General features: G+C 38.3%; 1 long non-coding RNA gene across 1 annotated transcript; it reads left to right on the top strand.

The window, feature by feature from the left end:
* Nucleotides 1-9,017: 9,017 nt before the first annotated feature.
* LOC122991934 lies at nucleotides 9,018-11,992 on the top strand. Its single transcript, XR_006405943.1, has 3 exons — nucleotides 9,018-9,188; nucleotides 11,757-11,798; nucleotides 11,958-11,992. It is a non-coding gene; the product is annotated as an uncharacterized LOC122991934 (long non-coding RNA).
* The last annotated feature ends 1,069 nt before the right edge of the window (nucleotides 11,993-13,061 follow it).

The following is a 13,061-nucleotide window of genomic DNA, read 5'->3' as shown; positions in this document are numbered from 1 at the left end:
ATAAACCTTATTCAAATCATAGTTCAGTCTGAGGTCACTAATCATCTTAATGAGAGCAGTTTCAGTGCTGTGTTTGTTCTAAAGCCCGACTGAAACTCCTTCAGAATATTATTTTCTTTGAGAAAGGAATTTTTTTGGGAGAGAAGGTTGGAGAAGGTTGGACACTGGTCTATAGTTAGTCAGTACATTACTATCTAGGTTTGGTTTCTTTAATAAAGGTTTAGCAACAGCTGTTTTGAAGGCACCTGGGAAGATGCCTGTTCTAACAGTTGTATTTATAATGTTCAGGACCTGACTTGAGACACTATTAAACACCCGCTTAAAAAATGCAGTAGGTATAGGATCAATGCAGGAGGTGGAGGAGTTACACTCTGTGACAGTTTTGCAAAGCTCACCTAATTGATACATGTAAATCTTCCCATGGTTACATTACAGTGTTTGTTGAGATCATCTGTGTTTACACCAGCGGCTCTAATTGAGGTTTTGTTGTTGTATAACAGTGCGAGCTCCTCACATTTTGCTGTTGAAGACTGTGGAGGGCTGGGGGCAGTGTTGAGCAGCTAATCAATAGCGGAGAACAGTACTCTAGAGTTTCCAGCGTTCTCTGTAATCATTTTAGAGAAGTATTCCTCTTTTGCCATGCGTACAGCTTGGTTATAGGCAGTCGTGGCTTCTCTGTATATGTCACAGTGAACTGTAAACTTAGTTTTCCTCCATTTTCTCTCAGCCTCTCACTTTCTATTGATCTCATTAACATTATTATTGTTTAACCATGGGGAGATTCTGTTGGTCGACCTCTTTTTGACTTTTAGTGGAGCAACAGTATTTACACAGATGACACCATTGAGATCTTCTACCATGTCATTTAGAGAGCTGTCATGTCTGTGTGGCTCGATTGATCTCATAAAAGCTTCAGCTTTCATCTAAAAGCCTCTTTTGAACTATAAGTTCCTTTTTAGTTCTAGTTAAGGTTTCTCAGTATCAAAGAGTACACAGTGATGGAGAGAGAGGTAATTCAGTTACTGAAACATTATCGATGTTTAACCCAGTTGCTATCACTAAGTCTAGAGTATTACTATGCTCCAATAATATGCTGAGTTAGTGCAAAACTGTCTAGTGAATATATGAGCTCTATAGTTTTAGAGTCGTTTCTTTTATTAAAATGGATATTCAGGTCTTCGTTTAGGATCAGGTAACACAGAGTGAGATCAGCTCCGAGAACTCCTGTATAAATATTGAGAAGTGTTTTTGTGGCCGGTATAATGTAACAAAGAGAACTGATTCTGCTTTATTCTGCTTCTTGTAAAGCACCTGTCTGACATTTGATGACAATGACTGACATATAGTTTCACTGTTGATTGTGTCATCACTTGATGAATACTTTACACTGTATAGGTAATGCAAATAACTGCAGCCATGTAAATAAACATGTCTAATGAGATGCTCTAAGCTAGAAATTCCTGTTTTTCTTTGCCCTTCTTTTCATTGACAGAAAGATAATGCACATAGATGTATTAATATGAAAATAGTTGATTGGTATAATTGATATGGTGTGTTTGCATTTATATATTGCTTACTGTGTGAGTAGAAATCAAGCTCGTGCACCTGTACACAATTTCAAATATGAGTTTTTGTCTTGTAAAAGTGCAGTCTTAAATATCTTGCCCCTCATATTTGAAGACAGTGTTGACTGCACGACATATGAGCAGAAATAACATATTTATACACTAAGTAATAATCACAACATTCTTAGACAATGAAGAGCTGTATGTAACACAAAGCAAGATGCAGGAGTTTCAGATTAAGAGGCAGAATTCAGAGTGCTTATTGCAACAGGAAAAAAGCTGTTCTTGAACCTGGTTGTTTTGGTGGAGAGAGACCTGTAGCACCTCCCAGAGGGCAGACGTCAGATATCATTTTACCAGCCTTATTGTTTAAGCCCTTATTGGGAATTGATTTAATTAACAGTCTAATACACATCAGACAAATCTTGATGGATAAGAGAAACAATGGGAGTGGGAGTAGAGATAGTGGTGGTTTCTTTTAGTTTGTATTGTATTACAAGCTTAGTGAAAACACACCAGCTCAGGTTAGCTGATAAAATAACATTAGCTCGAAAAGAAAAAAAGAACATTGAAGTCTACTTAACTTCGCATGAATTTCAGGACGGCTTCAACAATTCCAGTTCATTGTTTTTTATCATCGTTATGAAATTTATCTGATCTCTTCCCAACTCGTCTCTCCCTAAAATTTCCATCTCATTTGTATTTGTTGATAAAGGTGTCAATAGATTTTGTCATAGTTTTTGTCATCCTAAATTAGTTTTTTTAGTTATCTTCTGGTTTTTATCAATAAAGACTGTCATTGATGAAAGCTATGACAAAAATTACAAATTAATACTGCCACTGTGCCCACCAGACCAGGAAAGCATCCAGCTCATGGGAGTTACAGATTTTGTACCATCCAGTGTGACTAAATTTGCATCTGTCATCCTGGTAATGTAAAAATTGCAGATAATGTAAGAAAACAAAATTAAGAGTCTAGAACCAGGCCAGTGTAGCGGTCAACAGAACAGTGTCTTATAGGCTCAAACTGTTGCTACAGATTTAATAAAGCTTTTCTGCAAAATGTGAAAATAGCACTTTAGGTTGACAATCACTACACAGTATTCTCTGCTTCCAATATTGAATATTCTCTGCTGGGTATAGGCCTGGTAATACCTGCTAACTTGCTAACTTAACTCAGTCAACACAGGCGCTAAGAAACACAGTAAACAACACATTTTTGATTATTATCATTATTTGCAGTTATTACATTATAATTTTATATAACATCTTATTATTAATTTATGTATCTTCATACAGACCACACAGAAAATGTAAGACAGAAGAAGGTGTCAAATCCAGCTGCCAGCGATGTGAACAACAGGAACTTGAACACAAACAAAGGTTTGTTTCTAAGAATATTGGATTAATGGACCTAACAGACAGTTTGATAATCAGCCATCCAATCAGTCATGAATGTTCACAGAATCAATGTTTTTACTCATTAATCTTTGTTCTGAAGTGTTTTAACCAAACTTCCCATTTATGATGTTTTTAACACAGTATGACTGAGATGGAAACATTTTACAAAGAGAAACTGAACGAAGCAAGGTAAGTATTTTTCTGAATTTACTTTTAATGACACATGAAACAGGCTTTAATGGACCAGTATGTAGAATTTAGGTGGATCTATTGGAAGAAATGGAATAAAACATTCATAAGTATATTTTAATTAGTGTATAATCACCTGAAATAAGAATCACTGTGTTTACATTACCTTAGAATGAGCCTTTATATCTACATAATGAGCAGGTCCTGCCAGCTGCCATCTTGCACCGCCATGTTTCAACAGTAGCTCAGAACAAACAAACCAAACCCTGGCTCTAGAGAGGGCCTTTTGTGTTTTCTGTGAGTTTCATGGCCACTGTAGGTTCTCCTACATGCTTGGAAGGGGAGGGGAGGGGTATTCATTGGTTTCAATCTGCAACCTCACTGCTAGATGCCACTAAATTCTACACACTGGTCCTTTAAATTCACTGTAGTTTTTATTGATCCTGGTGATTCAGAGTGTTATATCATTGATGCAAACATTAATTCAGTTAATGTTTCATTATTTGTTGAATAATAGCATGAGGCTTTTTCACATGTTGCATTTTTACCCCACAGAGCTGCTCTGAAACAAAAAGAGGAAGAACTAAAGTCATTCAAAAACAGGTACTGTACATGCAAAGAGCTGAATCTACTTATTCTAATTAGCTTCACATGTTGACTTAGAAAGATTGAAAATCACATTTAATCTTTGTACAGAGTGGCAGGAGATGTGGCTGTTTCAATAAAGGCAGGAGACACAGAGAGCATGAACAACCCAGTTAGTAAAACCAGACTGACAGAGATGTATAACAAGCTGAGAGTGCAGCAGTGGCCTAAGATCAAAGATCATCTGAAATCAAGTGATGACAGGTCAGGGTCTACCAAAGCTCTGATTCAGGTACAGTGCAGTCTGTTGAAGTGACATCACTCTGTAGTCTACTTACTCAGTTCCTGTTCAATTTCACAAACTTGGAATTCAAGTTCCTTTGGTTGTTCTGTGTATTTACGTGGCTAAAATTTAAACTGATAATTATAGAAAGTGTTTGAAGATGCATCAAACCAAATGGAGCAAAAGAAGAAGCAGATAGATGAAGTGTTTGGACTGATTGAGCCCAGCAGTGGACGGACACCTCAGAAGGTATTGGACTGGAAGACTTTTGTCTAAAACTGGATCATTAAGCTTGTGCTACTGTTCTTGTGTAAGCAGCATTTTTCTTTTGTTCCAGGTTAAAGAGTACAGACAATTAGCAATTCAGAACCTTCAAATGGCTCTGTTCCACAGCAAGAAAGAAGATGTTCTGAAGGTATGTTTGATAGATGTTACATCTTCTGAAACAAGACAGTACACAAGTACATCTGTAGATAAAATGGAACAATGAGATGTCTGATCTTTAACTTGCAGGACTCAACATTTAAAGTTACACTTTCTCCCATACAGACTTATTTCTCTGAATATGAAAATCAAGTCCCCCAGCATGTGGATTTCACACATCTGGCCTCTGAGTGCTACTGGTTGGGTTGTTTGATGGCTTTAAACAATCCTCCTCTTCAGCCGGACTGGAAGAATCACCGTCCTGGGATGGACGCTTGGGACATTTTCCCACGTGACATCACACCTGCTGCTGACAAGTAAAAAGAAAATTCAGCAAAGAAGCAGGAAATCTTTATGATTTTAGAGGCTCAGTGTGTTTGTCAGGGATCACATTTTACTGCAACATTAACCAAAACCTGCAATGTTTTATTTTATTGCTTGGTGTAATGATTTGTATTCAGAAGGTAACCACACCAAAATACAGTTTCTTGTTTATTACTCATCACACATAAGCCCAGTATTAAAGCTGGGTCTGACTCTGGCCTTCAAAGTCTCTTACAAGAGATGTTTTAGCTTGCAGGTGTTTAGGAATTTGTGGACCTGTTTCTTCAAGACCCTGTGCTTTAATGTTGTTAGACCCCATTTTAGCAACCCATCTTATTACTTACAGAACTGCAGCAACGACTGAGGATCATAAGCGAAGGGGTAGAAGGAAAAAGGTTTATACTTACAGATCAGAAGAGAAGGGTGAGAGCAATAAACATTATTGAGTGTGGTAGAATCGTGAGAGGTAGTTCCTGTGAATTAAATAAAGCAGCATCAATTCACACAATACAACATACGATTCATACATTCAGTGCAACTGGTAACCCTTGTGGGTTTAGGTTTAGACTGAGGACAGGCAGCTGTGATGGCTGTGGGATTTCCACACTCAAAGTGTGTACCCCTCTCCCTCCTTTTTCTCTGAGTGTGACATCTTTACTGCACTCAAAGCAAGGGTGAGCCTATTTCTCAGCACTTTGTTTATATTTATATCAAAAACAGCTCACTAAACAGTCCCTGCCATTCACATGTTAAGCCAATTATTCTTTTAAATACAGCTTACCAATATGGTTTTTTACTATACTGTCAAGAAACACACAGGCTAAGACAAAGAAAGGGAAAACAATTCTTTTACTTACCCAGTGTCTGTCTCTTTTGGCATCCTGCCGACAACGCCAAATCTAATAGGGAAAATCTTGTATTTGTTGAATAATTGTTGAAGAGACTCCACAGGCTCCAGCTTATGCTTACTTGAACATATGAAGTCTGTTCAAAACAAATATCTGAGCTCAGAGAAGCATTTGGCACAGTGTACACATGGATACTTTCTTACCAAAACCTTAGCACAAACAGGAAAACATTAACTTCTTATAGAGTTGCTCAGGTCACACCACCAGGGACGGGAGAAACAAGAACACTTGGTGTCAGAATGAACTAATTGGAAAATAATGTAGGCAGCTGTTGTTACCCATCCAAGGCTACCAACTTATCTCCCAGCCTGGCGCTGTGAAGCTAAAACATCTCTTGTACGAGACGTTGGAGGACAGAGTGAGGCCCTGTAGATGAAAGACTTAGCTCATGAGTTGAACATTTCCATAAATTGAACATTGAACATCTCTCCTTCACAAATGAGCATTTTGTCTCTCACGTTCTTACTGTAACACACCAGTAACATTAAGATGTCTTTAACGATGTCTTTGGAGAGACACCGTCGTAACAACAGATTTATTTCTCCTCTGTGGCGATAAATAAAACAAGATTCAGCTGTGAAGGGAAGCTAACTTAGGGGAGATATGATCATGCTTTCATGATTTCTTAAAAGTCTGGCGGCTGCATTTTGGACACCCTGAAGCCGTGCAGTCATGTTTTGGCCAAGGCATGTAAACACAGCATTACAATAATCCAGACGAGAAGTGATCAAAGCATGAATAACTCTTTGAAGATCATTAAAAGACATAAAAGATCTAATTCTAGAGAAATTTCTCAAGTGGAAGAAACATAACTGAGCTAGCCTCTTAACATGAGACTCCAGAGTGAGCTTCTGATCCAAAATAACTCCAAGGTTTTTAACAGTGGGTACAGCATGCTGAGCTAGAGAGCCAAGAGCAGGCAGAACTTGGCCATCAGTGTGCTCAGGGTTCATAATGAGGATTTCTGTTTTGGAGGAATTAAGCTGAAGAGATTTTTCTACTATCCGATCCTTAACCGCAGCTAGGCAATAATGTAGGGACGATAACTAAGCTGATTCAGATGGTTTGCAGGATAAATACAGTTGAGTATCATCAGCATAGCAATGAAATGAAATATCATGCTGTTTGATAATGTGGCCCAAAGGGAGTAAATGTAGAGAAATTAAACTGGTCCTAGAATGGAGCCCTGTGGCACCCCATACGTAGACGATGCTTGAGAGGAGGTAAAACATCAGCAGACACAACAAATCTTCTGTCAGAAAAGTATGAAGAGAACCACTAGAGGGCAGTCCCAGAGATACAAAACCATGTTCTTAACCTTTTATTTGAGGTTATTCCGTCTTCAATATTTCAATACAAATTATGTTTGCATATTATACACCATATTTCTTAATAAACAAGTCCCAAACCTTTAACATGAGTTATGGGGGCTCCCTCAAAGGGGCTCATTGTGTAGGCTAGGCCCCCGGGGTACCACTACTACTATGGGTATAGGCCTGGTAATACCTGCTAACTCGTTAACATACACGGTCAACACAGGCGCTAAGAAACACAGTAAACAACACATTTTTCATACATTATTTAAAGTTAGTAGATTATCTGTCAATCTAACATTTCTATTGTTTTTATTATTATTATTTATACAAATCCAGGTGCCAGCGATGTGAACAACAGGAACTTGAACACAAACAAAGGTTTGTTTCTAAGAATATTGGATTAATGGACCTAACAGACAGTTTGATAATCAGCCATCCAATCAGTCATGAATGTTCACAGAATCAATGTTTTTACTCATTAATCTTTGTTCTGAAGTGTTTTAACCAAACTACCCATTTATGATGTTTTTAACACAGTATGACTGAGATGGAAACATTTTACAAAGAGAAACTGAACGAAGCAACGTAAGTATTTTTCTGAATTTACTTTTAACGACACATAAAACAGGCTTTAAAGGACCAGTATGTAGAATTTAGGTGGATCTATTGGCAGAAATGGAATAAAATATTCATAAGTATGTTTTAATTAGTGTATAATCACCTGAAATAAGAATCATTGTGTTTACATTACCTTAGAATGAGCCTTTATATCTACATAGGGGGCGGGTCCTCTTCCACAGAGCCTGCCATCTTGCACCGCCATGTTTCAACAGTAGCTCAGAACAAACAAACCAAACACTAGCTCTAGAGAGGGCCTTTGTGTTTTCTGTGAGTTTCATGGCCACCGTAGGTTCTCCTACATGCTTGGAAGGGGAGGGGTATTCATTGGTTTCAATCTGCAACCTCACTGCTAGATGCCACTAAATTCTACACACTGGTCCTTTAAATTCACTGTAGTTTTTATTGATCCTGGTGATTCAGGGTGCTATATCATTGATGCAAACATTAATTGAGTTGATGCTTCATTATTTGTTGAATAATAGCATGAGGCTTTTTCACATGCTGCATTTTTACCCCACAGAGCTGCTCTGAAACAAAAAGAGGAAGAACTAAAGTCATTCAAAAACAGGTACTGTAAATGCAAAGAGATGAATCTACTTATTCTAATTAGCTTCACATGTTGACTTAGAAAGATTGAAAATCACATTTAATCTTTGTACAGAGTGGCAGGAGATGTGGCTGTTTCAATAAAGGCAGGAGACACGGAGAGCATGAACAACCCAGTTAGTAAAACCAGACTGACAGAGATGTATAACAAGCTGAGAGTGCAGCAGTGGCCTAAGATCAAAGATCATCTGAAATCAAGTGATGACAGGTCAGGGTCTACCAAAGCTCTGATTCAGGTACAGTGCAGTTTGTTGAAGTGACATCACTCTGTAATCTACTTACTTAGTTCCTGTTCAATTTCACAAACTTGGAATTCAAGTTTCTTTGGTTGTTCTGTGTATTTACGTGGCTAAAATTTAAACTGATAATTATAGAAAGTGTTTGAAGATGCATCAAACCAAATGGAGCAAAAGAAGAAGCAGATAGATGAAGTGTTTGGACTGATTGAGCCCAGCAGTGGATGGACACCTCAGAAGGTATTGGACTGGAAGACTTTTGTCTAAAACTGGATCATTAAGCTTGTGCTACTGTTCTTGTGTAAGCAGCATTTTTCTTTTGTTCCAGGTTAAAGAGTACAGACAATTAGCAATTCAGAACCTTCAAATGGCTCTGTTCCACAGCAAGAAAGAAGATGTTCTGAAGGTATGTTTGATAGATGTTACATCTTCTGAAACAAGACAGTACACAAGTACATCTGTAGATAAAATGGAACAATGAGATGTCTGATCTTTAACTTGCAGGACTCAACATTTAAAGTTACACTTTCTCCCATACAGACTTATTTCTCTGAATATGAAAATCAAGTCCCCCAGCATGTGGATTTCACACATCTGGCCTCTGAGTGCTACTGGTTGGGTTGTTTGATGGCTTTAAACAATCCTCCTCTTCAGCCGGACTGGAAGAATCACCGTCCTGGGATGGACGCTTGGGACATTTTCCCACGTGACATCACATCTGCTGCTGACAAGTAAAAAGAAAATTCAGCAAAGAAGCAGGAAATCTTTATGATTTTAGAGGCTCAGTGTGTTTGTCAGGGATCACATTTTACTGCAACATTAACCAAAACCTGCAATGTTTTATTTTATTGCTTGGTGTAATGATTTGTATTCAGAAGGTAACCACACCAAAATACAGTTTCTTGTTTATTACTCATCACACATAAGCCCAGTATTAAAGCTGGGTCTGACTCTGGCCTTCAAAGTCTCTTACAAGAGATGTTTTAGCTTGCAGGTGTTTAGGAATTTGTGGACCTGTTTCTTCAAGACCCTGTGCTTTAATGTTGTTAGACCCCATTTTAGCAACCCATCTTATTACTTACAGAACTGCAGCAACGACTGAGGATCATAAGCGAAGGGGTAGAAGGAAAAAGGTTTATACTTACAGATCAGAAGAGAAGGGTGAGAGCAATAAACATTATTGAGTGTGGTAGAATCGTGAGAGGTAGTTCCTGTGAATTAAATAAAGCAGCATCAATTCACACAATACAACATACGATTCATACATTCAGTGCAACTGGTAACCCTTGTGGGTTTAGGTTTAGACTGAGGACAGGCAGCTGTGATGGCTGTGGGATTTCCACACTCAAAGTGTGTACCCCTCTCCCTCCTTTTTCTCTGAGTGTGACATCTTTACTGCACTCAAAGCAAGGGTGAGCCTATTTCTCAGCACTTTGTTTATATTTATATCAAAAACAGCTCACTAAACAGTCCCTGCCATTCACATGTTAAGCCAATTATTCTTTTAAATACAGCTTACCAATATGGTTTTTTACTATACTGTCAAGAAACACACAGGCTAAGACAAAGAAAGGGAAAACAATTCTTTTACTTACCCAGTGTCTGTCTCTTTTGGCATCCTGCCGACAACGCCAAATCTAATAGGGAAAATCTTGTATTTGTTGAATAATTGTTGAAGAGACTCCACAGGCTCCAGCTTATGCTTACTTGAACATATGAAGTCTGTTCAAAACAAATATCTGAGCTCAGAGAAGCATTTGGCACAGTGTACACATGGATACTTTCTTACCAAAACCTTAGCACAAACAGGAAAACATTAACTTCTTATAGAGTTGCTCAGGTCACACCACCAGGGACGGGAGAAACAAGAACACTTGGTGTCAGAATGAACTAATTGGAAAATAATGTAGGCAGCTGTTGTTACCCATCCAAGGCTACCAACTTATCTCCCAGCCTGGCGCTGTGAAGCTAAAACATCTCTTGTACGAGACGTTGGAGGACAGAGTGAGGCCCTGTAGATGAAAGACTTAGCTCATGAGTTGAACATTTCCATAAATTGAACATTGAACATCTCTCCTTCACAAATGAGCATTTTGTCTCTCACGTTCTTACTGTAACACACCAGTAACATTAAGATGTCTTTAACGATGTCTTTGGAGAGACACCGTCGTAACAACAGATTTATTTCTCCTCTGTGGCGATAAATAAAACAAGATTCAGCTGTGAAGGGAAGCTAACTTAGGGGAGATATGATCATGCTTTCATGATTTCTTAAAAGTCTGGCGGCTGCATTTTGGACACCCTGAAGCCGTGCAGTCATGTTTTGGCCAAGGCATGTAAACACAGCATTACAATAATCCAGACGAGAAGTGATCAAAGCATGAATAACTCTTTGAAGATCATTAAAAGACATAAAAGATCTAATTCTAGAGATATTTCTCAAGTGGAAGAAGCATGACTGAGCTAGCCTCTTAACATGAGACTCCAGAGTGAGCTTCTGATCCAAAATAACTCCAAGGTTTTTAACAGTGGGTACAGCATGCTGAGCTAGAGAGCCAAGAGCAGGCAGAACTTGGCCATCAGTGTGCTCAGGGTTCATAATGAGGATTTCTGTTTTGGAGGAATTAAGCTGCAGTAAATTTTCTACCATCCGATCCTTAACCGCAGCTAGGCAATAATGTAGGGACGATAACTAAGCTGATTCAGATGGTTTGCAGGATAAATACAGTTGAGTATCATCAGCATAGCAATGAAATGAAATATCATGCTGTTTGATAATGTGGCCCAAAGGGAGTAAATGTAGAGGAATTAAACTGGTCCTAGAATGGAGCCCTGTGGCACCCCATACGTAGACGATGCTTGAGAGGAGGTAAAACATCAGCAGACACAACAAATCTTCTGTCAGAAAAGTATGAAGGGAACCACTAGAGGGCAGTCCCAGAGATACCAAACCATGTTCTTAACCTTTTATTTGAGGTTATTCTGTCTTCAGTATTTCAATACAAATTATGTTTGCATATTATACACCATATTTCTTAAAAAACAAGTCCCAAACCTTTAACATGAGTTATGGGGACTCCCTCAAAGGGGCTCATTGTGTAGGCTAGGCCCCCGGGGTACCACTACTACAATGGGTATAGGCCTGGTAATACCTGCTAACTCGTTAACTTAACACGGTCGACACAGGCGCTAAGAAACACAGTAAACAACACATTTTTCATACATTATTTAAAGTTAGTAGATTATCTGTCAATCTAACATTTCTATTGTTTTTATTATTATTATTTATACAAATCCAGGTGCCAGCGGTGTGAACAACAGGAACTTGAACACAAAAAAAGGTTTGTTTCTAAAAATATTGGATTAATGGACCTAACAGACAGTTTGATAATCAGCCATCCAATCAGTCATGAATGTTCACAGAATCAATGTTTTTACTCATTAATCTTTGTTCTGAAGTGTTTTAACCAAACTACCCATTTATGATGTTTTTAACACAGTATGACTGAGATGGAAACTTCTTATAAAAAGAAACTTAATGAGGCAACGTAAGTATTTTTCTGAATTTACTTTTAATGACACAGGAAACAGGCTTTAAATGACCAGTATGTAGAATTTAGGTGGATCTATTGGCAGAAATGGAATAAAATATTCATAAGTATGTTTTAATTAGTGTATAATCACCTGAAATAAGAATCATTGTGTTTACATTACCTTAGAATGAGCCTTTATATCTACATAGGGGGCGGGTCCTCTTCCACAGAGCCTGCCATCTTGCACCGCCATGTTTCAACAGTAGCTCAGAACAAACAAACCAAACCCTGACTCTAGAGAGGGCCTTTGTGTTTTCTGTGAGTTTCATGGCCACCGTAGGTTCTCCTACATGCTTGGAAGGGGAGGGGAGGGGTATTCATTGGTTTCAATCTGCAACCTCACTGCTAGATGCCACTAAATTCTACACACTGGTCCTTTAAATTCACTGTAGTTTTTATTGATCCTGGTGATTCAGGGTGTTACATCATTGATGCAAACATTAATTCAGTTGATGCTTCATTATTTGTTGAATAATAGCATGAGGCTTTTTCACATGTTGCATTTTTACCCCACAGAACTGCTCTGAAACAAAAAGAGGAAGAACTAAAGTCATCCAAAAACAGGTACTGTACATGCAAAGAGCTGAATCTACTTATTCTAATTTGCTTCACATGTTGACTTAGAAAGATTGAAAATCACATTTAATCTTTGTACAGAGTGGCAGGAGATGTGGCTGTTTCAATAAAGGCAGGAGACACAGAGAGCATGAACAACCCAGTTAGTAAAACCAGACTGACAGAGATGTATAACAAGCTGAGAGTGCAGCAGTGGCCTAAGATCAAAGATCATCTGAAATCAAATGATGACAGGTCAGGGTCTACCAAAGCTCTGATTCAGGTACAGTGCAGTCTGTTGAAGTGACATCACTCTGTAGTCTACTTACTCAGTTCCTGTTCAATTTCACAAACTTGGAATTCAAGTTCCTTTGGTTGTTCTGTGTATTTACGTGGCTAAAATTTAAACTGATAATTATAGAAAGTGTTTGAAGATGTATCAAACCAAATGGAGCA

The sequence above is a fragment of the Thunnus albacares genome, chromosome 11, assembly GCF_914725855.1.
Source record: "Thunnus albacares chromosome 11, fThuAlb1.1, whole genome shotgun sequence".
In the NCBI taxonomy this organism is placed as follows: domain Eukaryota; kingdom Metazoa; phylum Chordata; class Actinopteri; order Scombriformes; family Scombridae; genus Thunnus; species Thunnus albacares.
This window is presented reverse-complemented; position numbering and strand designations above follow the sequence as displayed.